General features: G+C 36.9%; 1 protein-coding gene and 1 long non-coding RNA gene across 2 annotated transcripts in view; both read left to right on the forward strand.

The window, feature by feature from the left end:
• CDYL (chromodomain Y like) overlaps positions 1 to 27224 on the forward strand; it is a 106771-nt gene that overhangs the window by 56701 nt on the left and 22846 nt on the right. The gene's annotated exons all lie outside the window — the stretch shown is intronic.
• LOC106483886 (uncharacterized) lies at positions 7639 to 25878 on the forward strand. Its single transcript, XR_001292481.1, has 3 exons — positions 7639 to 7676; positions 25431 to 25494; positions 25850 to 25878. It is a non-coding gene; the product is annotated as an uncharacterized lncRNA (long non-coding RNA).

Consider the following 27224-nt stretch of genomic DNA (forward strand, 5'->3'; position numbering starts at 1 on the left):
GTTCAGCAAATGACTGATTCAGAGCAAAACCATTTTTATTTAGCCAACCATAAAGACACATTTGTGTTTTTACTTCAGAAGTTTTGTTTTGTTTAGAACCTGCTCTTTAGAGTTCACATTATTACTCCCATTAGGCACTATATTGCAACCTTGTAACCTACCATCACATTTTCCATCTATATTACTCCTTTAAGTCATTTTGAAGTTCTTCAGCCTCTCTGCTCTTAAATAATATTCTGAAGTGTTGCCAGTTTCTTGTTTATCTGTATTTTCTGGCTTACTTAAGGCTTCTGCATTTATATTAATATGGTAGACTGGATGGTCTGTATCGTGTGGGAAAATTGATCAGTTATCCCATGATAACTGATCCCCCCCACCCCTTGCTTATGCAGTTTCTGGCATAGTTTATCATTGCTTTACGTCTTGGTCCAGGATTGAGAACTTCTTGTGAAGGGCTGTATTGGCTTATGTTAATATACTATCATAATAACAATACAGGGTTTAAGTGCAGGGGTTGCTTGAGTTTTAAGGCTGTTTTCTTGAGAACATGAGGTGTAAGTGACTGTTTGCCTGATTTTTCTGCCATCCTCTGCTACTTTTGAACAGAGATGCTTCATAATTGGATAAGTGTTTGTGTGTATTGTGTGTTTGAAGACTGATGGCATATAGTTTTGATACAGCTAAACTGATCTAAAAGCTAGCTACTTTGAAAAGAACAGTCCCATTCCTTTCCAGTGTTTCCCCATACCCGGTTTATAATATGGCCTAACTGTTCCTTTAAGGACAGACTTACTTTTATTAGCTTTCTGGAAGTGACAGTGAGGGAGAGGTTATGTCCCTGGAGTGGGAGAGGGGGAGACAGACTCGCTTGCTCACTCACTCTTTCTCCTTGTTTTAATTCAGTCCATGAAAAAGTCTTAATAGTAACTCTGGGTATAAGTTTTTTAAAAAATATATTATTTTAAAAAAGGAAAGTTCTCAAGAAATACTCACTTTAGACATAAAATCCCCACCTCAAGTTGTTAGAAGAAATCCTGCTGATTTCACCAGAAATTGTGTTACATCTCCAGGATGAGTGGTTAACATAATGCTGTTAGTTGTGCAGTTCTTCAGATATTGCATCAGTTTATACTGACTGAGGATCTGATCCCTGGAGTCTAAATCTCTCTGGACTACTCAGAAGGTATCAATAACAATCAGTCATTACATCCTCCTACAGTACGGTATCAGTAAGAGACAAAAGTAATTTCTGAGGACACATTTGTCATACTTGGTATATCAGTGTTGGAAAAACTTAGATGAAGGAAAATGAAGTAAAGGCTCTGTTTACAAGGCTCACTTTCAACCTACATTGCTTATGTTTGTGCAGAGAATATGTGAAGGAGATCAGACCCCCCCCCCCCCACCTTGTCAAAACTGCAGGACTTCAGAAGAGCTTGTGGTAATAGCAGAGGAAATCTGAAATCAGGAAAAAAAGTACATTGTCTTTTGTACTGTGCCTGACATAGTAACCGTCAACTTTCTGTTTCTTGCTGTTTTAATTAAAAAAAAGACACAACCATGATATCTCCCATCTCATAAGACTGGGAAGTAGATAGAATGTGTTTGCTAAGGAAGCTCTCATGGTTATTCTGTGTTCCTGTTGACAAGAAGATTAATATTAATAAGTTGATTTTAAAAAAGTGTAAAAATTGGACCAAAATCATCTTAATATAGGTCAAGAAAGATTTGTCTAGATCACATTAGCTACTTAAAAAGGGGAGATGATGAGAGTACAGTTAAATCTTCAGTCAACAAAACGTCCTTGGAGGGAGGCTGTTACAAGAGGAGGAAAAATTATAGAAGGAATCAGTAAATAATTTATTTCATTTATCAAGTCAGAAGGTTAAGGGTGGGATGTTTCTATAATAAAATCATTGCTTATTAATATTTATTAGTGATTGATTTAAAAAATTGCAATGAGCAGCAAAGGTACAAAACTTGCAGAGAAACACATAGTTATTTACTTCTTAGGAGAAAATAGAAACTTCAGATTGACATAACGAAAGCAGGAAGGTAAGCAAAGTGATGAACAGCAGAGAGAATAACTTGAACTGCTCATTTTCCTTACTGGCTCCTCAACTGAGTTTTTTTGCTTGGGGTGAGAGTGGGAAGACATAAACCCTGCTGAAGGCAACTCAGAGGAGACATGGATTAATATTGGACTGAATTACCTCTTAAGGTTTCTCTTAGCCCTGTCTTTGTTATTACTCTTCAGTCAACCTTGGTGTAGAATGATTTTGTGAATAACATGTATTGGCACAGTATTTTCCATGTGTTAGCACTGTTGTCCCTCAAAATTCAACTTGGATTGCTTTATCATTTTTAAGATGGGATAAAATGAAAGAGAGTTGAGAAACTGGCCAGCTGTCTTCTCAGAGTTCTTCTCACTAGTTCCATGTGAGAGATCATCTCTAAGTGGACTTCTAATGTATATATAATTGGAGAATCTAGGACAAGCCATTGATGAAAGATGACACAGCGGGAACAAAGAGGATACTTAAAAAAAAAAAAAAAATATATATATATATATATATATGAAGGGAGTATATGAAGGGAATACTGAAAAACTTGCACTTGATTATTTTAGAGAGGAGAAAAATTGGAGACATGAAGAAATAATGGCTGATGTATATGGAAATGTCTGTTCTGGAATTAAGCAAATTAGGACAAGGGGACATAAAAAGAAATTTAAATTCAAAATAAAAAGTTAATAGCTTTTCATATTGTTTCTGCTTAGTCCTGAGAACTATTTACTACAATATATTTGAGGCCAAGGGGTAACGAACATTTAAAAGAACTGTAGGCATTTTTAAGGAAAATAGGAATAAACTGTGTTTATAGGAGTGGTATAAAAATAGTTTTGGAAAGAATGCAAGTCCTCTTTCTCTAGGAGGGAGGAAACTTCGTGTGAGATATCTGAAAATTGTAATGCGGGGATTATCATGCCTCTTTCGGCATCATTAACAATTATTAATTATGGAACAATTCACTGAATTATTATTTATGAAATTACTTTTGTACTGTGTAAATGTTGAGAGATCCTGCTCATTGTCCTGTTAGAATAGAGCACAGGTGGAGCACTGGTCTGATTCCTACTGAGGTACCTACTTTGTAGATCCACCAATGTTGGCAGCTCCTTGGAATCCAAACCTCGGTTTTTGTATGTCGTAGTAATCTGGACTACATTATGGTTTAGAGATGACTGTTATTTTTTCCACCTGGATATAAGGAGTGCCTGTGAAATAAACTCACAAGAAACTTCTAACATTGTGTGACTGAGTAGCAAATAAATAGTACATATTGAAGTAGTCTGATGTAAGACTATTTTTTAAGCTGGAAATTGAAAGAATAGTGTCTTAGTGTCTGTTGGAGATTGAAGGCAGTTTCTTGTTGTTAACACATTCTAGGGGACTAGATGTGAACTGGGACACTGTCTTTTTTCTACTCTAGATCCATGTGTGATATCCTTTAATGGATGCTTAGAGAGCTGTGTACAGAGATCATTTTGAGAAAGGTAATCCAACCAAAAAATTTAAATGTTGTAAGTAAAGAATACTTATCTTTCATTGTCCCTTTTGGGTTTTGGTACAGTCAGCTCAAAGAAAACCCCCTCAAATGTAAACAGATTTTTTTGGATTGTGCCCTGCCCTCAGACTTCTGGTCAGGTTTCAAATTCAGTAGGCACATTTTAAAAGCACAGAAATGAGTCAAAGCCAGATGTAATCGTAAAGCTGATTCTCATTTTGCCATAGATAAAATTGTATTGACATAGGTAATTTAGAAATAATTTTAAACATGTGGTAAGAATATCCAACTAGAGCTTCTCTTGAAGTCAGTGATTGTGTGAAGACGTGTTTATGGCAGTGCAGGGAAACACCCTTTCACCAAGGAATTTGAAGATAAGTTTTTTCTTACGTGAGTACAAGGAGAAAAACTTAATACAGCAAAAATGGGTATTTTGAACAATGTACTGTGTGTTTTGTGATTTTCTTTTTTATTTCTGAATATGAAAGATGACAGATTATTCTGTATTCTTTTATTTAAGAATTATCTATTTTTACGTTGGGGACATATGTAGGTAATTAACTTGAAAACCTGTTTTAAGTATTTTAAAGTTTATGCACAACACAAGTTATATCTTTGATTACTGTTATTGAAAGCTAGTGGAACTATTTTGTTGTTGTTTGTTTCCTGATTCTTTGCTTTGTACATTTGACAGTGCTTCATGTTCGGTCAGCTTTATTGGTTCCTGTATAGTCGGTTAGGTCAGGGGAAATGTTTTGTGTGCGTGTTTGTGTGGTTTTTTGATTCTTTGGTCTTTTGAAATGACCTTTCTGAGCACAAAGAGTGGAGCAGCAAAAAACTTTTTAAATACGAGGGTGGAAAAAAAGACATTTAGACATGTTGGTTATCTCATGTCCTTCTAGGAACTGGCTTTTTAAGCTATGTTCTAAGCAAATATACGTGGTAGTCCCCCTTAAAAAAGAGGGTGGGGAACCTCAAAATGAATACAAAATCTTTTTTGTAATTAAGAAAACTGTTTTTCTCAAAAGGTCCTGTAGTATAACTTAGTAAATGGAGTAGCTGCCCAAACTGTGGGCCAAGATCCTGGACCTAATCTGGGGTAAGCCCTCCCAAATGAGGGTTTTCTGAACTTGGTTTTAATTCTTCTTGATGTTTTTGCTCATAGGAATTAGAGGAAATGTTTGTTTCAAAGGTTTTATTTGCCTTTCTGGAATGCTAGATGCTGACAACTCTTTAGATTCCATAAAATAAAAGAAAAAAAGTAACACGTTTAACGAGCTTTAAATGCATTGGATAAAGTCATTCAAGCATGAGTGCTTTAAAGATAGATGACAAATCAATGGTGTGTTTGTTTTGTGGGCTTGGGATTTTTTTTGAATTGATAATTTGGATACGTACTACATTTATTGACTTCACAGGGAAGTACTGATGCTCTGCACTTTCCGAAGTCAGACTTCCTTTGTTACTTGGATTTACCCAGCTAACATTAAAGGCTGAGTTTTGAGTCTTCTGGTAAAGTAATACAAGCCAAAATAATCAGTATCCCAAACCGATCTTTACTTTTCCACTTGTTTTGAAACTTAAGGAAGAAAATGAGTTTGTTACAACGGTATGTCAAGATATTTTGCTCTTAAGTCCATTCTGCTCTAGTATTAGGTTTTAGTCTGGCATAGCCGTCTTCTTCAAGAAATCATTATTCCTCTCTCTGTATCATGCCGTAGTTAAGGGTTCCCTGTTATTATTTTGTTAGTATAGTCCAGTTTGAAATGTCATCTAATTGAAAAAGATATGTGAGTAGATTTGTAATTGATGCATGAGATGTTAAGGAGCACTGCATGACCTACATCTTTTATGCTTATCAGTAATACACAGATTTGTTTTACACAATAATAAAATATAGAAATTGTGATCATTAGAGCTATTTTTTGAAAAGACAGAGAATTCTGATAATAAAATATGGATTTATTTTCAGGTTTTTATGTTTTGATTTCCTGGTATGAAGTATGATTTTTGAGTTACTGATATCATATTTGTTTTAGATTATGGCCCCAGTGAAATTAATACATCTCTCTAGATCCTTTGCAATTAAAGTGTAGTGTTTGTTCATTGCCTACCTGAAGAAACTATTACTGCACTATTGTATATTATAAATTAAAAGCTCAATAGGGTAATATAATGCAAATAAGACATATACTTCCATATTTTTAGATAAGGGGAGATAATAGTGATAATCTTATGCAAAATAAGTTTTTTCAAGTACTAGGCAACTATTCTAAGCACTTTTATGAAGGGATGAGGATAGGTAAGGTTCTCTTCTCATACAAGTTTATTACTATTTTCCATATAATAATTCATTAGTACAAAATGAAACACTTTTTTTTTTAACTTAAAAGGCACAAAATTAATTTCAGGATAAATCTTTATAAAAACTCACTCCATGGGTCTATACTTGACCTAGTAGGAGCATCTCTATACTTTTGCTGCAATTTGTTTCATTTCTTAATATTTACATTTAGTCAGCATAAGGATAAGCTATGTTATGATCTTCTGACAACTTACTGAGCTTGATAATCAAATTCTCAAATGTTTGAGTCCTTTATCTGCTGAATTTTTTTGTATATTTAAATGTTAGCATATGTTCATACTATGAGTACTTTATATAATTCTTTGGGCAGGTTTCTTATATTTAAATATTCCAAAAAGAAAATTCCATTGAACTAGGTCAATTCTTGTGAGGTTTTAATTACAGTTTGACTCCTTATTTCTGTCTCTCAAGCACTGTTTTAGTTTTGCTTGTTTTTTGTTCAGTTTAATGTGCTAACTGTCTTTTCTGGTCTTTGACTGAGACGGGTAAGAATGATAGCGTGCTTCCTAACACACCTCACCTGCTCTCTCCCTTTCCAGGGAGGAGAGGTCTGCACACAAATTAGTTTGGCAGCCTTGTTACAAGGTTAGGTAAGGCCGCTGGATGAAAACTTAGGTATTTCAGCATCCTTGGGAGTCCTCAGCAGTTAAGAAAGATCTCTTTTGGTTGTACAGTAATATTTATGTACTCATTGTTCTGTTTTCATAGATCTTGTTATAGGTCAGTGAGTTTCTGGGTATGTGCCCAGTATTTACAGATATTTTCAGATATCTTTATAATTCTGCTCTAATTGTATTATTGCTTCTCTTAAAGCAAGAACTTTTGGTGGGGGCTGAGGTTAGGTAGGTAAATTGGTTTGCTGTTGTTCTTTTACATTTAGGTTTTGCAGAAATTTGCTAAAATTGCTATTGGATCCTAGAATTGGTCTGTCCAAGGTTGTACCTCAAATCAGTCTTGTTTACATCAATGAGACACTGTGAAGTGATTGTTTTAATCAAGTCAACGAATCAAATACTGTACTGTTGCTATGATGAATTTTCTAATGCTTAGGCATTTAGTTGATTGGATTAAAAAGAGTTCATACATTCCAAAGCATGGTGTAACAAGCTGAAAAATTACAAAGGGAAGTATGCAGTTGAAATTTTGTTCAGAGTACACCTACATTTATGGAAAGAAACTTTTATCTAGGATTGACAGGGTAAGCACTGTGGCATATCCATGGCTGTATATGCATTCTGGTGACTTTTAAGTGGCTGCTGCTTTTGAGGAGAACTAGAGTAGACCCAGTCAGAGGAAGGAATGGAAAAGAGAGTGTATTATTTACCTCCCTTAATGGGGGAAATAATTCAGAAGTGGAGGAGGACTTTTTCTTAGCTATGGTGAATTGTAAGGTCCCTAGTTGGCACCAAGTTCCCAGGTATCTTTCATTCTCATCAGGAAGCAACTGAGAGACTAAAGCTGAGAAATGACTACCTCCATTTCACTGTTTCTCAGTTGTAGGAAGTGAGAGGGTAAATTCCCTTTAAAAACAAACCAACAACAAGAAAAAAAACTTGAAAAAACTACAGCACTGAAGGGACAGTATCATTCCAGTTGAAGTGATCATTTTCTCTTTTAATATGTTCTCATATGTGGCCCCAAGTTATATGGTTTGCTGTAACCATTCACTTGCTCCAACCATTTCTTTCCCCTAACAGTAACAGGCTCGTCATCTCTGAAAAGGTAGGATGCTCTGGCCCAGCAGGTAAGTTGTTTTTACTACTAATTTCAAGGGAGAAGACTGCATGAACCTAAACCCTTCATTTTCCTTTTATCTTAGTTTCTCATGAAATACATGTTCACAGTTTATTTTTCAGAAAAGGAAACTAGGAGGGGTGCAAAGAGTCTGAACAGCTCTTCTTACCAGCTAGTCTGCTAGGCTTTCTGTGGTGTTAAGCTGCTAGTTGGCTGGCTTTCAGTAGGGTTAATTGAGAGAGATGTAGACTAAGGAGGAAGATTTAAGCTTGATAGTTCCTTCATGTGGAACTACTAGAATCCTAAAATCTAAGTAGTCATCTTCAACTATACATTCCCAAAAGGAAGGAGAGATCACAAAAAGCATACTTGCTGGTAGCACTGGGAGATTGTCTGGGCATCTACTTGAAAACAAAAAACTATACAAATACGAAATACGTGAGGTTGCCAAGCAAAGTTGAAACTTAAATGTTATTTGCTTACCAGTTAAGACTTTTACTGGATGTAGCAGAGAAGGGAAAGTAATGATTCACGATAGTCTTCTCAAAGGCACATGGGTCAATTAGGCAAAATCATCTGAATAATAAAGACCTCGGATGCTTTTCAAAATGAGAAACTGAAGTTTAAAGGAAATGTAAGTTTGGGGGTTTTATTCTTAACCATGTTCAAGCACAGCTCTTAGGTATAAAAGTGGGAGTATATCCTTTGTAAGGACTGAAGAATTCACAGGAAAATTTGTTTACCTGCACAAGTTACCTTTAAAATACAGAAAGAGAAAGAAGATGCTGAAACTTCTTATTAATGCAACTGTGACTCTGTAAATTTTTGTTCTTAACCATAAGGACTTATGGTACAAGTCTCCTTGAGATGCGGTTAGTGTGTCAGAAGAGATGCATATTTATTTTTAACATTTACCATTTAACATTTTTAACAATTTTAATTGTATAAAGTAGTTGATCTCAACAAACAGTTCATGGGCCGAGGACCCATCTTTGCAGCCTGCTGCCCTTTTCAAAAGGAGACTGAGAATTATTTTGAGCAGCAAGTATGAGCAGCGATCCAAGTACCTGAAATCCTTTTCTTCCCTGGCCTCCCAGGGATCCAGGCTTGCTGCTCCTGCTTCTGGGAGGGAAGCCTGCACTAGCAGCAGCAGTTGCCATACTCTTGCTGCAACAACTCTTGCTGCTGCCTCACCTGACAGCAGCAACCCTCCCAGGCCCATCGCTCCTTAAACAATATTTAGCAGTCTCAGAGTGGTGTGTGCAGGAGCAGCTGTTGCTCATAGAAGAAATGGAAGGCAAAGAGAGGGAGAGGAGGGGGAAGGACCTACTTGTGCAGGCCATGGAAGGAAGCTGTCTGTTGGGGAGGGGGAGAGGGCACTGAAAAGAAACTGGAAATGCTGGAAGGAAGGGGAAAGGGACTATAAAAGCTGGATGTGAATGTCATGGCTGCTGAAGTTAGACCACCCTGGTATAGTGCATCATATACAAATTCCTTGAGTTTGCATTAACATTCTTTTAGCATGCTATTGTTTAAAAACAAAAATGGTAAATTGTTAAATTATTGGAAAAATATTGTAACTATGCAGATTCTTCATGTAGAAAATGCTAAAACCACTCCAGTTTGTGTGGGAGTTCCTTACATTTTTAATTATGTGTTGTATGTGGCTATAATGAGAGGATGACTGTTGGTGTACTGCATTGTACTATTGTGTGGTGAATTAACCTGTATCAACACATTTGGATATATATGACTCTTGCCTATTAAAAGGAAATTATGTAATATCTATTAAAGCTGGTATGCAGCAGTCTTGGAAATGAGATGTAAAGTGTGAGGGATCAAGAGAAGGGAGGTTTTTTCGTAGTATTTGACTTCCTTTTAAATTATGTTTTGCCTGTCTGTAGTGCTAACATTCTTTAATATGATATTCTTCCAGAAGTCTTGGTAGTGGCTGCTTATACTTTACAGTAAATGGAGATTAAAGTACATGATTCAGGATGAATTGCATGAAAACACAATGTGAAAGCTATCGGCAGTGTCATACAGAATCATGTAATACAGCGATTACATGGGACTGTTACTAACATACTTTATGATATGTCTTAATCCAACATAATTTGGATTTCTTGCCTCTTATTTTCCCTTGTATAAATTCAAAAAGTTGCATTAGGCACTTTTGACTAACCTTAGGTTATGGCGTTTGTCCATCAAATGTGCTCATAAACATGGAGGGTGTGTTTTCCTCCCCCCAAAACTGGAATCTCTCTCTCTCCCTCCCTCCCTCCCTTAGAACATCTTAGTCAGAAGACACTATGAGGTAGTCTGCTCTGCTCTCCAGTGTATTACCAGTCATTACATTTCATCACTTAAAACCATTGGACTCAGGGTAGAGCACTGAGTTAGACTAGGGTATTACCAGACTCTGGAGACTAAATTTTTGTTTGTCATTTAATGCTGAATAGCAGGAAGTTGATTAGAAAAAAATATGCTCAGATGAAAATACTTGTATTGTGTGTCATGTTTCTGCATAACATCTTGAGAGGCTGCCATCTGCTTCTAAATAAATAAATAAATAAATTGGATTCTTATTAAAAGAGCTTGTTTGCAGAAAAACAGCTTATGTTTCAGCCTTATACACATAGTCTAGCCCTGATAGCGTGCCCTCCAAACATCTCCTTCTGGCAACCTTTGCTCTTCCCACCAAGTTCCATGAAGAATATTCTGCTTCCCGCAATGTCTGAGTATGCTGGCAATGAAAAACTGTGTAAGCAAGAGATTTAAAGCTTCTGTTGAGGTCATCCCATTTAAGGGCTTTCTTCTGCTATTAGCGATTTCTACCTTTAGTGTCCTTTTCAGCTCAGGAAAAGGAAGAGAATAGAGGTGGGCTTAGAGGATTCCTTGCTAAATCTTTACAGCATAATCTGTGGACTTTCTCTCCCCTGTAAAAGGGAAAGTTGAGTTGGCATAAGAAGCTTAATAATACAAGAGAATTATGGAGCATTTCATTTTTTTGACAAAGAAGGGGTGTTGATTGTTTTGGGGTATGTCTTTTTTCTTCCCGTTTATACTCTTGCAATTGTCTATGTAGTAACATATCAACAGAAACATCTTTGAATTTTACGTGTGCCAAGCCCAGACTGTAGCCTGCATGATTTCTGTAGGAGCTTGAGGCAAGGGACAACCCAATGTGAATAGATTTTGAGACAGAAGGCCTCACAAACACACTGTATTTTTCCTTGCATCATGTAGGTTATGAAATTCTGTAAAAGTAAGGAAAATGTTCAAGTTATTGGTAGTTAGTTTCAGAAATATCCTCAACTTCCCTCTATTGATCCCTTCCAAAGGTGGGGAAGGTCCTGGCAAAAAGAATGGATTATTTTTGTCTCTAGAAAGTATTTAGGTCATTTTCCCCATGAATTGCTAGAGTGTCTTCCCCAATTTAATTTTGTCTGAATGAAGCTCCTTCAAAATATTCAGCCCATACTGCTTCCTTGAGGGGAGGAAGAAATACAGCCACAGATTTCTGTTAGGCAACCTAGCCCAATCCAACTAAAGCCCCCCCAATTTAGTACTGTGGTTAAACATTAAGTAGAAGTGCTTCCTAAGCCTGTTTGCACAATGTCTTTTCTCCTTCTATCTGTCCCTCTTACCATCTATAGTTTTGGCTGATGATTCCTGTCCCTGTGCCATATGCTTCAATTTATACAAGCCCACTTAAAGGGATCGAGCAGGAGTTGAAACAAGCAAGCAATGGGCAGAGGAGGAGGATCTTTAGGCTGTCAATATTGCTCTAAGGAGCATTTCCTAGATGTCTATTTAGAAAACTTCTTTGGGTCTGAGCTAAAAACATCTGGAAAAGTGGTGGAGAGTGGTTTAAAAAAAACCCAAAACATGGAGAGCTGGTATCTTCACTGAGCAAGGACCTTGATTACAGTGAGCAGACATACAGGGATAACTCTGAAGTCTCTTAATTAAAGACCTCTTAGATGCTTCTCTTAACTCCTACACAGTACACAAATCTGCTACCTCCTTCAGAGAAGCAAATAGTGTTGCTTAGAGCTTCTTTAAATACAGGCAGTATGTAATCCATGAACATAAAAATATCTGAACTGAGTTTTACAGCTGTGGAAAGCTTGTTTTATACCTTAACTAAACTAATACCAGGTCTTTTTATTGAAGACTTACCTTAGCAATCTGGGACTCTCTTCATTGGAGCTGTGTCCCTGTGGATGATGAGAGTGGAAGTAACTGATTTGAAACTTTGCTTTAGCCCAGAAGTTTGTAATTCAGATCCAGCAAAATGTGGCCTGGGGTCATTGATCAATATGACTTTCTTTTTGGAATTGCCTGATTAATGAAGATGCAGGTCACAAAAAGGTAGAAGCTGAACACATTTAAAAAGCCAGTGCTTATCAGAAAAATATGTCCCTGTTCTTTGCTCAGCTCTGTGACAGCATTAATTGTCATGATTTAGCAGGTAGTCTAATGAGTGGGATAAACTGGGTTGTATCTGCTTAGTCAAGAAAATTTCCATGATTCAGTCTTGTTCTTAAGGTCCTATTTTTGTTTTGCCCCCAATTGGATGATAAGAAACCTTATCTTGAGCCTTAAAGGTTGCTTAGGGCTTGTCCGGTCAAGGTTGACTGTCTCCAAGGATGGAGATTCCACACTTCTTGCGGATGCTTATTCCAGTGTTTGACTGCTCTCATTATGAACTTTTTTTTCCCCTCTAAAATCTAATCAGCATTTCACTGGTTGCAACTTGTGTCCATTGCTCCTAAGAATCTGGTTCTGCTTCTGTACAGCCACTTCTTAGGTAGTTGGAGACACCAATAAGACCCTCAATTTTCACTAAGTGCGTCTTCTCAATGTGTCATTCCATCCTACAGAGACTGCAGAAACCAGCAGGTGAAAGGTTTTTGCCCTTACTTGTTAGCTTTCAGCTTTGGAAGACTGATTTTGAGGGGAGAAGAGGGAATTTCTTACTTAAGCGATAGATGAGAGATTCTTAGCACATAGCCAAGTTAAGCTTGAAAACTATATTCAGACCTTGCTGTTCAGTATTAGTCACTGTTTGAATCGTTTGACTAGTTGGACATGTGGCTTCACAGTCTTTGTTACAAAACTGGAGAATTTGAATGATCAATAAGGCTCCTCAAATAAATATCTGTTACAAGATGGGAATTCTGTGGCATGTATCCCAGAGTCAGTTTAAATGCCTTAGAAAGTTAAGGCCCCATTGGCTCTGTCTTTAGAGGTATGGATTTCTACCAGTGGCTTCAAGGTAGTAAGATGGTATGTGTTTATAGTAAGCCTGTTACTCAAAGCTTTTTCTCCATTTAGAAATACCTAACATCTTAAGCTTAAGAGCTACGTAGAACAATGTGTCACTGAAGCCATAAATATTGTCCTGTTCTCAAATTATGATAGCACTGAAACTGGGCATGTGGAAAACAGCTTTTTTATTTATTTATTTTTTAAACCTCAGGGATGATGTTGTGGCTGCAACTTGGGCTAAAGGAGATCTTCATCAGCTTAGTCAATCCTTGTATTGAGGCCGAATCAAGCAAGTGTGTTTTTCCTGACAAGGGTTATAACCTGTTCTTAAAATACTTCCATAATGGGGATTAAACCACCTCTAACTGACCTTTTATACTGCTTTGATTAGAAAAGTCATCTTCTTTTTTCTCTGCAATATCTCTTAATCGATACAGGTTAAGTCAATGACATTTAGTAGTTTTTCTTCCAGTGACCAAGAACAATTCATATTTGACTTTAATGTGCTATAAAAAAGCTGTCAAGCCTCTGTAATTCTTTCTCTAGACTAAACAAACTCTAGTCTATCTTTTGTCCTAGGTCTTATTTTAAAATCTTATTGTTGCTGCTGATCTCCTGCGGAAAGTCTGAAGTATTTCTCTGTAGGTGTGGTGCCCAGAGCTGGGTTGTTTCAGCAGATACTTCACAAGTACTTAGTAGAATGTATTATCGCTCTGCATATGTGAGGTTTCCTTACCAATATGTCTTAGAGTTGGTCTCTGCCCCCCCCCTTTTTTTTAACATCACGTTGTTAACTCGTATATACCTTGTAATTCATTATAACCCCAGAACCTTTTCTGTGTACTGCTCCCTAGCCTTTTCCTAGCCTGTTATTAGGGAATTTTTGTGTGTAAGCTTTATTTTTCTTCCATAAGAGTAAAAATTTGCTCTTCAAACCATCTTCCAAATTCAGTGATATACTTTAGGAATCTGCCCTTCTGAAAGCTTGCAGTCCTTTCAGTTTGGTGTGATCTAGGGATTTCATTAAGTAGTCTCCCATTATTCAAGTCATTAATAAAAATACTGACTAGAATTGGGACAAAGGCAAACCTTTGAACCTGAAGTGTCCTCTTAAGCTGGTAGTGTACGAATAGTAATGTTTCTGCAAATATTTTTTCAAACAGTCATATATTCTGTGACGCACACACATACACGTGGTGCACACACACAGCACACACAAGCGCACTCACACAGGTTATTACCCCTAGGCAATAGTTCCTTATCTTGTTATGTGGACAGCGCCAAAAGCATCTACTCCATCTACTTTTTTGCCCTTATAACTAGGTCATTTACTTGATTTCAAGCAACCTGTAGAGTTCTTGTTTTTTTAACTGGGTGGAGCAGGAGCCAAAATTTTACCAAACAAGTAACAGCAGTGGTTCAAGCATGTTTACAGGTGGAAATGAATTATTTAACTTTTTGCATCTGCCTACCCCATTTATACTTATAACCACCTGCCTCATTAACCCTAACAATCTGTCATAGCATGCTTCTTTTTCCCCTGTTTGTCTGGTCCAGCAGCTATGATTGCCTTCAGAGATTTCTTAAGTTTGTTTTGCTGTTTCTCCAATGTAGGTGTGATATTTTCACCTGTGAGACTTTCTAGATTTTGCAAGCTCCCTCATTTTCCCCAGAAACTTTTAATATCTTTGTGAAGCTAAAAAGGAGTTGAAGACAAGTCACACCTTTGAATGGTTTTACTTGATACATTCACAGTGAAGCTTAATAACCTATTTGCATCTACTGCATCAATAAAACTGGGTGTTATATTCTACAATGGGAAGAAAATGCGTTTCTTCCTTTTTCTCTTCAGTGAGATTGCTAGATTTTCTGGGTTTTTGTTTGTTTGTTTGTTCATTTGTTTTAGCTGAGACCAGAAAGGCACAACATTTCATTGTCTCAGTGCAGAACTGTGCTGTGTTCACTGTCCTGCCTTCTTCTTTTGTACTCTTTGAGTTCTTCTAAACACTTAAATTATGGCCCCTTTTATGAAGGGAGGTCTCTGAAGTGGACTGTGTTTGCTGACAACCTTTGAACTGCCCCAGGTAAGGTTTGTCCATAGCGCTATCAAGCGTGACTTGGGCTCCTTCCGTTTATGACTGTGTCGCATTTTCATCAGCTTCTGTAAATCAAAGTATGTGCTGTTCCTGAATGAGTTATAAATTTGAAATGTTTTGCCTATCGTATTTTAAAAGATCACTGTGGAGATTATCAGCCCTAATATGTTTCTAGATGCTGTCTTTAGAAAGTATGGCCCACTCAGTCTGATTAGATGATACTGGTCACATATGTTTGCAACACACACCAAATCCATCTTTCCCTGTTTGCCTTTTCTTCTCCTGCATCTCAGCTGTGCTTTCTCATGGCACACCTGATATGACTTCTGGAGCTAGCTGAGGTACACAGTATAGATTGTTCCAGCTGGGAGATAGGCTTCAATGTTTTCTTTCCATTACAGACCATACAATTAGTACTTTCATAAGCTTCTTCCAGTAACCTGCAATAATGGGCAGTTAATGGTAGCGTTTCTGGGATTTGGATTTCTGGCTTAGACTAAGCAAAAGTCAAGGACATAGTGCTTTTTCACTGTCACATAGCTCATCCTATGCTGTGGTGCTATATGTATATGTTCTTTCTTACAGGCTTTTTTACCCTTTTCCAATATGAGCATACATTAAAGTCACTGGCAGGTATTTCTGTTTCTTATAAGTAAATTGAAGTTGGTGTAATTCTAGTACTTAATTGCTTTATAATCATTTGGCTAGTTTACCATACTCTAATCTTTCCATGAAAGAGCTAATATATCTTCAAAGCTTTATTTAATAAAGCTTTCTTAATAAAAATTGCATTTTACTTCTGAAGAAATGCAGATGTCTTTTAGGGGTGTGTTTTCTTGGGGGGAGGAGGGGGTCTCCATTTACTTTTTTACAGCTGAAGCAGGTACTAGCACACTGTCCTATACTACTGCTACACTAAAAAAAGAAAAAAGCCCTTTTTTGATATCTCAACACTTACTTCAGATTTGTACATTTTATAACTCTGTATTTTACCTTTACTATTTCTGTCTTTTTATTTTAGTTTTTCAATACAATACTTTTAATAAAGTTTTGTTTTTCAATAGTAATAGATTTCTTAGGTTTCAGTGTTCTTTTTCTCACTTGTAATGCAGTTCTTCATTTGCTGTGAGGTGAAAAAATTCAGGTAACGGTAGCATGATAGAAATTAAAGCTGCAGGAAATGTTACTCTTCATTTCTAGCTTACCTGAAAGGATTTAAACCATAAGAATGTGTAAGACTGGCTTGGGACACTGGATAAGAGTGCCACAGGTTTCAGTGAGTAAAAATTCAGTAAAATATTAGCTGGCAGTTTGGAAGCTCGTTCTCCAAGATCTACATAGTTTCTTCAGCAGAAGATAACTGGGCTTCCCCTGATGATTGCTGCTCTGCAGCCCCCTTTTTTGCCACTTAATTTTAGCATAAAGTCCTATAAAAAGAATATTTCTTACTTTATTTGTTTGATCTTGGCAGCAATAGTTCAGTGTTTAAAATACTTAGATTTCTCTAGGACATCGGTATTTGTGGTTGGTTTGGGGGTTTTTTTTCCTCTTTGTGTTCCTTTTTTGTTAAAACTATCATTAAATATTTTAAATTGTGAAACATTAACAGGTAAAAGTCAAATCTTTTAAAATTTAGAGGGGATCTCTTTTCTTTGTTGATATCTCTCTCTCAAAATGTTGTATGTTTGTATAAACTAAAGGAGTTCAATAAACAAACAATCTGGTTGACCAAATAAGTTTGCTTGCAATATGCATGATTCTGTCCCATTAGTTACATGCCAGTCATTACAAGTGTAACAGGTTATAGTCCATCTATTTGCCGCTGCTATAGTGGTTAGGACTGCCATGACATCGATGCTTTTAGTACCACATCTTATATGGTAAAGGCTGGCTAGTACATGCCAAGTTGCACTGGCCTTTTTCCTCCAAATCTCCTGTTGGTGTTTATGGACTACTCTTAAATGCCCACCCCCCCCAAAAATGAAACTTTAGCGATTAGAACTGACAATGGAGACATGACTATTTGCTTTGAATTGTCAACCTTCACAATCTATCAAGCTTGGGATAAACACAGATGTGCAGAGAAATGTGTATGTGCTTCTGACTGTTTACCCCAAATTTTGTTTCACTTTTCCTACTTTATAGTAATACTGAATATGTACTTTGTCATATTTTGTAAGAGAAAATAAGTCTTAATGTGGTCACATTAAATACGAGCCAAGAAGTGAGTCTTTGCCAAGAGAGAATTAGGAAATATAGGTTATAGATGTAAATTAGATCAGCACACATTAAACTGTTTTAACAGAGTTCAATACCAAAATCCACATAGTAAAAGAATCAGTTGCACTGGCAAAAAATTACAAAAATTGAACTAAACAATAATTGATTCTGCTGAATCATAAATGCAGCTCTGCTAAACAGATGAGAAATAATAGGGCAAAATAACCTCTTTCTTAATATGATAGAAAAAGTAACATCCTTGCCAGGAAAAATTAAAAACAAAAAAGCAAAAAAAAAAAAAAAAAGCTTTACATGGAATACATAGAATTTTTAGTGTGTATATATCTTTACACACACTAAAGTGGGCAGCAGTCTTTAATGGATATAATTTTCACTGAAAATTTACCAGGAAGTTTTTTTTTTCCCCTTTCTTTTCTCTTTTTTGACATCTTACTTGCAGTATTTAAGCTTTGGGATAGTGATGAAACTTTATTGGCTTGAGTTCTAGCCTTTTGGGAAAAGGCGGGCCAAAAGCCTCAGACTATTCACCTATAAAGCAAACTTAAACATATTACTTTTTTCATCCAGAAGAATAAATTTGAACCGTAAAGGAAGAAGTCAGTAGCAGAAAGTTTTGTGGTGACTACTGGGCTGATATCAGAGGGAATTATATGAAATAATGTATGGGAACTCAGGAAACCTCATAACCTAAGGGTATCATACATTGCTCAACAGTTTGCTTTCTGAATATATTAGCTGTTGGAGGAAAGAGAGTGATCATATGGTACCTATATAACCCTTTGCCAAATGATCTGGCCTTTATGACAGAGATGCCTTTTGCTATCACATTAAAATCTGTTCAGACTTTGCCACCTTGTAAGTCTTTCTAAATATGCTCAACTGCATATACACTCAGCAAAAACTTTAGGTTTTTTTTATCCATTACATTCCCAGAAGACCATCTACACTGAGCATAGTCTAGCTTGCAAATTAATGTAACAGATCCTGCAAATGTTGCCTACCAAACATAATGCTAACAACAGAGGAAGCAGTGAATGGGTCTTCTCTGCACAGAAATACCCTACCTTCTAGCAAAAATTTTCTGCTGCTTTTTCTTTTTTCTTTCTTTTTCTGCCTGAGGGGAGTGTGTTTTGTAGCTTACTCGTTTTGTGCTGGGAGTGCTGTGCTGCCTGGAGTAGGGTGAGCTGAAGCGCTTTCTGAGTGGGCTAGGTGGGGACAGGGCTGCTCACCAAATTACAACCAGCTGTGGCTGCCTCTGCTGGCATACAGCTAAGGGCTCCCTGCTTCCACTCCTTTTCCCCCTCCCTTCTTTCTTGAAAAACTTCATTGGGCTTTTCTGTCTTTCTACAATGTAATCCTTTGCTTCAAGTCGCACTGTAGAAGAGTGTCTCTGTGCTCTAGCCACATCCTTTCCACGTCGGCACGGCAGAGAGCCCACCTTCTGCCTGCCAGCCCCAGGCCAGCAGCTGCAAAATGGCAGATGGCCAAAAGCACAGCCAGTGCAAGGGACCCTTCTGCAAGCTCTTGTTCAGCTACTGAATGCTGGTTTGGCTCGCAAGGATATTTCCCTGACAAAGTATTGCTTTAATTAGGGGAAAAAAAGGAGGAACCTGAAGCCCCTCAAGAGGGAACTGCCTCTGCTTTGGCTGGGTCTTATGGAAAAACTGATTTCTCCCCCTCCCTGCCCCCAGTATGCTTTGGAGGATCAGGTAACTTCAGGAGTCAGAAGTAAAGTAGTAACAGTGAGCAGTGCTGGGGAAAACAGGGAGCTACAGCACCACTGTAAGTTTAAGGGGAAAAAGTATCCCCCCAAAATTTAAATGTGTTGTCATCAGTAAATGCAAGAATGCAAGGAATTTGGGGAAATGGGGTGAGAGTCTCTCATGTCCTCTATTGCTATTGTTTTATCAGGTATTTCTATCTCTCCCTATCAAGAGAAAAGTGATTTTGTTATGGTTCCTACTTAAATGCTAGTAATTACAGAGGGATTGGACTGGCTTCCACTTCTGTTGCTGCAATCCTGCCAAATTCTAGATTAACACCAACCATTGCAGAAGGTCATCTCAGAGAGTTGCTCCCAGGGTAGGCCATAAACTACACTGGGCAGTCTGAAAGGTATTGCACAAAATTTATCCATATATATGGATCTATGGTATCCATATTTAATTTGGATAGTATTTTGGTGTGTTTTAAAGCCAAGGAGAAACTTAGCAGTTTCCCCTGATGAAAACTCTTCACGTTCCTTACCCTTGGAGAAAAGAGAATTGTCAGTTTTAATCTGATCATTTAAAGCTTTCTCTTACTACAGGCTATTTTTCTCATCATTATTTTGAAATTGTAATAAGGAGGGTTATCCTTTATTGTACCTAGTCACAGAATCCAAGCTCCTGATTTGGAAATATTTTACAAATAATGCATTTTTTAAATGGAAGTAATTTTCACATCAGTCACTGCAGAGGTCACTGCAAAAGTGATCATATTGGAGACTGCAATGCACAGGAATATTGTTACAGAAACCTTACATAGCAAGAGACTGTAAATTTTAAGGCACAGGTTGTGGTTGTAGCTTTCCAGACAAATATTCAGGCATGTCCACAGCAGAGGATTTTTTTTCCTCTGGGTCATTCAAGGACACAGGCAGAGAGTACCTCATCAAGACTGAAAGCAGCAGTTAGCTAAGAATCTGTAAGGTCGAGAGAGACAGGAAACAATCGTCACTGTCCAGGGTTTGCAAGTCTGCATCTGATCTCCTCAGTCCTGGTACCTTTCTTTTTTTTTTCTTTTCTTTTTTTTTTTTGTCTGATTGTTCCCAACTTGTTGGCAGTCCCGACTGCCATTCGGTCAGGACAAATAGGCACAAACTCCTACGTAATGCAATCATATATGCATCACAGGATCCTAGGAAATAGGGCTGGAAGAGACCTTTGTCATCTAATCCATCCGCCTCCCCCAAAGTGTTCTGCCGATGCTACTTGTTGATTCAATCAACGCGTTCTCACATGCAGAGGAATCCATTAAAGTCATAATGAAACACCTGTAGCTCTGTGGTCAAACAATCTGCCTGCTGGTAAAAAGGCTGCTAGCTTTTGTGTTATGTGTTGTGCTTAGATAAAAACAAGGAACTGTGAAATGGAGACAAGCTCTCTGAGGCTCTTTTGGTGGAGCAAAAGGTATTTTAGGCAGTGCAGTTAGTCAGAATTTCTTCAGTGTTTGTAAATGCTCCTGGAACATCAAAAATAAGAAGCTAGATAGGCAAGGATGCAGGAAAAAAGAGTTTTAATGAGGGAAGTTTTCAGTGAAAAAGATTTTTAGTGCAAATAATTTACCTGTCTCTGGAGATACTTGATTTGTTGAATCTTGTTTGCTAGTGTTGACTACAAATTGGGGAAACCTGGTTTTGCTCTCAGAGTTCAGGTCGAGTTCACTTAAAGTGTTTGCATCACAACATAAAAAGATACCTCTTAGGCCTATGATAATGTAGAATTGCCTCACAAGGCAGTATTTGTGTGTTATTTTGAATTGGTCATACCCCTTCACTTATTTGCTTAGAGGTAATGGATTATTTGTCTGGTTATGTAGTATGATGGTATAGAATGATCTGTAGTAGCTTGCTAGTGATCTTATGTGATACGAATTCTTCCTTTTTTGCAATGGAGTCCTGACTGAAGGAGCTGTGGATCTTAGGTTGAGATGGGGATTTTCCTTCTCTAATGCTTTTAGAAGGAAAATAGTTGTGAGAAGTTTGTAGTTCCAGTTGCCTTGTGACCATGGAAACACTGAATGTTTAAGCTGCTAAAACACAGTGAAATCACTGACAGACCTGCTGAAGAGGGATCTTGAAATAGCACAGGCCCAAAGTCAGGTTATTGGTTTCTGTTCACCACATACAGGAAGCATCTTTCCAATCTTAGCATTTAAGATAAAATTGTTTCTTGCTAAATGCACATGTGCCTAAAGTTATAATTAAGTAAGCCGGTAGGATATACAGCTGGATTTGTTCTACTTCAATTTTAGCCTTCCTCAAGAAGAATCTGGTGAGTTAGATGCCTTATTAGTGTTTGCAAACTTTATTATGTCTCTTACTTATCTTTGCTACAAATAACATGAATATTACATATTCAGGGTCATACAGCAAAGGAATTAAAACTACTATGTTAACTGTAGTAAATAAATACTATTAATATATTTTTTCCTGATTGGCTATAGGTGACACTTTTTTGATCAACAGAAATTGTAGTTAAAGCAGAGCTTAGCAGAGAGAACAGAATCCTATTTGCAAATACAAGTCAGATTTCTTAAGTATTTTGACTGGGGGGAGGGGATTAAAAAAAAGTCTCCTCCCACCCCCAGTGACTTTATTTTGAAGCAGCATTTTTGTTTTATTTCAATTCAGAACAATTTAAAAAATGTTACATAGAAGGAGTAAATCTGAAAACAAAAGATGGAAGGTTGAAGAATTTTTTCAGGTTTATTGCTGCCTCTGCAGTTCAGCCATTGAGCCAAAATCCATTATTTGCCCACTTCTGCTCTTGAGTGCTTCCTATTTAGTGATCATCATGATATTCTTTTTTTATCAAATAAGAATGCAGATTATATGTTACAGGGAATGTGCATAAGCCAGATGAAAAGGAAGGGAAGAGGTTTTAACTGGTTTAAGGTTTAGCCAGTCTAAAAGCAAGGAAAAATATTTGCTTGCTTGTACACACATAGTAACATGTAGTAAAAGACTTGTCTTTGGAATGAGAAGTTCTGAGAGAGCACCCGGAGTGGTGCTGTGTGAGCGTCTCTGAAAATATGACTGTTTCATGGGCTGGTAATGATGGGCAACACATCATGGCACATAGAAGGGGTGTGTTTTGACATGAAGACTACAATTTACTGTAGCCATTACTTTTCAGAAAAATAGAAACAAAACTTTCCCAACAGCTTTAGAGGCTGCATCAGTTCTACTGTTTTTTGTATCCTCCAAAAGGCTCCCAAAGGCAGCAATTAAACAAACCAAAATAGAGTTTTTGAGTACGTATTGTGCTAATATAATTCTCAGTGATGTCTGGCTATTCTCTAACAGCCTTTTCTGAACTAATTGTATGATTTATATAATTTGAAATATTTTCCTAAGGATAAGCTTTTGAAAGGAAACACTTCAGGACCTTCCACCTTTTGTCTAAAATTCAGCTGGGCTTACTGGATCATTTTGAGAGTCTGAGCTGTGAAGCCCCAGCTTGAGCATTACTCTCCTTTCCTATCCTATACAATTTACTCTGGAATTCATTACAGTCAAAACTCATGCTGCACGGACAGTCCTGGACCTAGCAGACAGTGAAATGGCTGATTGTGAAGAGGAGGGGATGAGCAGTCACTTTTCTCTGACTGTCCCTGCTTGTGCATTGCAAATTGTTGCAGTCTCAGAGGATGCATGGCTTTACCTCCCACCTCATAATCTCACTCATGTCTCAGCGGGACATCCTGTCCTTTTCTCCTGCAGTTTTCTTTTTTATGACAGCTTTTCCCATGTCTTTGCTTTCTAGGTAAGCAGTGATAAACTACAAACCGATGGCAGCAACAGAGCATGCTGTATTTCCCTTCCAGTTCTTTGCAACTCTTTTCTCATGATTTTTTCCATTTTGGAAAGTTTGAAAAGCTTAAATTGCAGACTGTTTTCTACAGTGTAAATGAAGTAGTGCACAGGTTCATTCTAAACTTCAAGGCACCTTATGCCTGCAAAAGTAGCTCATAATCTTAATGGTTTTTGTAGCTGTGTAACTGAAAAATCAGAAGATAGATTTACAGCAGGTGTTTAATGTTTTAAATTGTAGAGCATGAAAGAGTATGCAGCATTACAATAATACATATTTTCTCATAGTCTCAATTCTGCCATTTTTCTGTGCAGATAGATCAGTAGCACTGAAGTTTATTTTGCAAAACTGGGGACTCAAACTCATAATTAAACAGTTTGCATAAGGAAATACCTACTCTTTTCTGTAATTGTTGTCTGCCAGTCAGTATATTTTTTAAACTTGAGAAAAATGTGTTACTGTTCCCTTTAAAATCTCTTTTCAAGTTATTCTCAGTTACTCTGCCCTATCTTTCGACTGCCCCTTCTTGCACATTTTTACTGCCCTTTTTGGTCAGGCAGCCTGATGAGCCAACTGAGGGAATTGGTAAAGCTCGAAACTAACCCAGCACACCACCCCCAAAAGTTTGGCCTGTTCCTTTTGTTACCCCCTCCCTTTTTTTTTCCTCCATATTTTTTGTTAGATTATATTAGTTTATTACTCATTTCTTGCTGCTAAGTCATAAACTAATATTTCTGTCCAATCTTGAGTCCAGAGTAGGAAAACACTGCTACTTTTTCCTGGATGTTCTGGTGTAATTGAACTATGTTTAATGATCTTCATAAACTTGGTTTAGGATTCTGGTTGTTTTGCTTGAGACAGAGAAAGGAGAGGAAAGTTAAATGGGGCAAAAACATGGGCGATGTTGACAAAACAATTATACTACAATTGGCTTAACTTTGGAAGCCTTCGTGGGAAGGGATTGCTCATCAAACGTTAGGAAGGGAAAGTGTTAAGGAGCCCTGCTGCCCTGTTTTTGGGTTAGACATGAATATCCATGACAGATGACTTGTTCCCAGGCTGGTAGACTATACAGGAAGAAATCAAGCTGTTCAGGAAAACAAATCTTCATTCTCATTTTCTGTAAACTAGATTGGTACTGAAGTACCAGTAAGTAATTTGGCATGTGCTGCTTGCTTGGATCATAGGGGAAGAGCAGTCTCCCCAGAGCTGTTGTGAGACTCACGGGAAGATCCTTGGCTGATTCCCTGAGCTTGTCGGCTAAGCAGTGCGCTGGTCTGCACGCAGGAAAGCGCTAGCCCAAGGACAGACCTGTGGCAGACCGTGTCCTCTTTACCCCTCTGTAGCGGGGTAAACTTGGATAAGAAAATCAGAGTGTTGGTCTGATTTGAGCCAACAACGGATCGTGCTTCTTGCTCTTAGTCTCCTATCTGGTCTAAAACTTTAAAGTAAAAAAAGAAAAAGGGAGAAAAAGTCTCTCTCTCTTTTTTTTTTTTTTTTTTTTCCCCTTTCTTGAACAAAACACCATGAGGATTCTTTTAGAAATAAATTCAATAACCATACCTATTATTTTGTTTAAAAAAAATAACGAAAACATTAGTAAGATGGTCTCATTGCAGAATTTTATTTTGTTGATTATAATGATTTGAAACAATACCTTGAAGATGGATTCCTCGGAGATCTCAATAGTATTTTAACTGAGTTGTAGGCAAGAATACTTGATGGTGTAGTATCATCTGCGATGTACCTGTATTTGAAAATTTATCTACTGCAGTAATTAAAAATGGACAATGTTTGGGTCCATAAAAATCACCACTGTGTTAGTGTATAAATAATAAAGAATAGAATGTATCAATGAGATCCTGGTCTCAGAGTTCACTAGTGACCTTATAGTGACATGGCAACACTCTCTGAAATCAAACAGAGAAGCAGAGTTTCATATAACTGTGTAAATCAAACTCCCAATGATGGAGAACATTTACCATTCTTGTCATACAAAAGCCCTGAAATCTTAGTTGTTACTAGGTAGAAAATCAGAAATGAGTACTAAGACCTACTTTTTTAGCATCAGAGTCTTTCAAGTTTTAGCATCTTACAAAAATAAACTAGTTTTACATAGAAAATTTTCACTTTTCAAGTTTTCAATGTATTTCCCAATTTATATGACTAAGAATCATTCTATGTATACAGCTTTGATGCTGAGCAAAACCAGGTTGGTTGTGTTATTTTTTAAAAAACCTGAAGTTTCCATTAGATGTAAGTATTCACAACAGAGAGACTTCTGATGCATGTTTTGTAATGGTATGAAACTACAAAATATTTGTAAAATATATGGCAAGCAATGAGTGAACACTTGGAAGAAGATTAAAATTCTCTACAGTATCCAGTATGGCTCTCCTGGATATTGCTTTGGATCCCCAGTAGATTTTAATCAGAAGGGAACTTTTAAAACATGACTTTATGAGAGCAGTCTTATAAACAGAAATAAACTGCAGAGGTTTTAAGGCTGTTTTGTTGTTGTTGTTGTTGTTGTTGTTGCTTTCAGTTTTTTTCCAACTCCTTTTGAAATTACAGCAATACAAATATTACTCAAGATAACTTTCGAACTTGCCAGTCTTTAAGGAAGCAAGTCTCAAAGGTATTTCACTTACTAAGATACATTTCCCATTATAGGCTATCACATTTGTATGTTTCTCTTTTTTTACCGTTAAGTCAGCAATCTTGCCATATTGCAGCCTTTTAGTCTGTCATTTATTTTATGTTCAATATTTTCATATTCAATACAAATCTTTTCTGGTTTCCTATGGCATGCTGGTTTCCCCACTAATTTTTAATTGACTTGCAACTTACATTACATTTCACTTCCTTATTTTTTCTTTATTCTCCTCTCTTATTTTGTATCACTGGAAAAATAATTTATGTTTAGCATCTGTAACTATGAAAACTTCAGAGTTTTACTTTGCATTTCTAATACCGTTCTTTATCTGTTTTAGCATCTCCCTGTATTCTTCCCAGTGTTCTTTACTTCCTATTTTCTTGTAAGTATAGCATATTCTATTTTTCCCCTCAGTTCCTATTGACCTGTTTAACCATGTGGAGTTAATTGAAGCTACATCTCACTTCTGAAGAAAATATTTTAATTATCATATACATTTAGTTCACTTTTTACACCCTCTCCTTATGACTGAGGTGTCTTGATAATTGTCTGAAAATATATTTTATGTTATATCTTTTTTATATATACATTTACGTAAAATTGCACAACTTTCATCTTGGTAGAAATTAAATTTCAGTTCCATTTCACTATGTTGTCCTGTTCCATTTTATTTATTCTGCTCTGTTCAGTGGTTGGAATCTGACTTGGAGAGGTGGGTCCTTGGCAGGTTTCAGGAAACAATCAGTCATTTAATTCACCTATCATTTTGTCTAATCTATAACACATTTCTAACTGGTTTCCAAATTAAAATTGTGCTGACAATTGTGCATAATTCTCAGTGAAGTTATGTACTAGTCCTGTTATTTGTGTGCACATGATCTTTGCTTTACTTAATAGTAATTCTCCTATCTTTTATGTATTGACCTCCTGATATATTTGGTTTCTCTGTGTAATCATAATGGATTGTCTCCCAAGGCAAGATTCAGCATTTTAGGCATCTACTGCATCCAAAGATGCTCAGAGCAAATTTCTCAAATTATCAGGTTGTGGACCCACATACTTCCATGCCATTGCAGTGACAAGATTACAAAATCTACAAATTGACCCTTGAACTGTGATCACACTGGTATCACTCCTATGAAAAAAATGTGTTCCTACCTCCTTTTCGAAGTAGTCAAATAAATCTTACTTTCCTATTGCCAGCTGCACAAGTTACAGAAGTCTCTGAAGCCAGTGTCCTTTTTTATTTAAAGCATCAGGATACTTTGTCCATGTTTTTGTGTAGCTGCTGAGCATTCTTGGTACCTAACTAAGCTCACCTTGTCTTTGGTGAAGTCAATAATAGTTGTTAAATCCTATTTTCTGAGAGAGAGTTTGCTTTTGTTTATTCCCCTCCTCCCCCCAAAATTTGCCTTAAACCCTATTGATTTTTTTTGTTGTTGTTTGTTTTTCTTTGCCACATCTGCAACTTCCAGACTTCTTGAATTTTTCTTCAAGATTTCATCCTTCTAATATTATTCTTCATAATCTCTTAGTACCTGTGTTTTCATATTAATACATTGTTGTTGCTGAAACAGTATGTCCCACTTGTATATCATAGTGCCTAATCCATTGTTTCCTTATCTGTCTCTTTTGACTAGCAATAGTATCAATATTGCTACTTGTACTTTAATCTAGAGCCATATAATTTCTGGAAAAAAAATCCCAGTAAT

The sequence above is a fragment of the Apteryx mantelli genome, chromosome 2 (assembly GCF_036417845.1).
Source record: "Apteryx mantelli isolate bAptMan1 chromosome 2, bAptMan1.hap1, whole genome shotgun sequence".
Lineage (NCBI taxonomy): Eukaryota > Metazoa > Chordata > Aves > Apterygiformes > Apterygidae > Apteryx > Apteryx mantelli.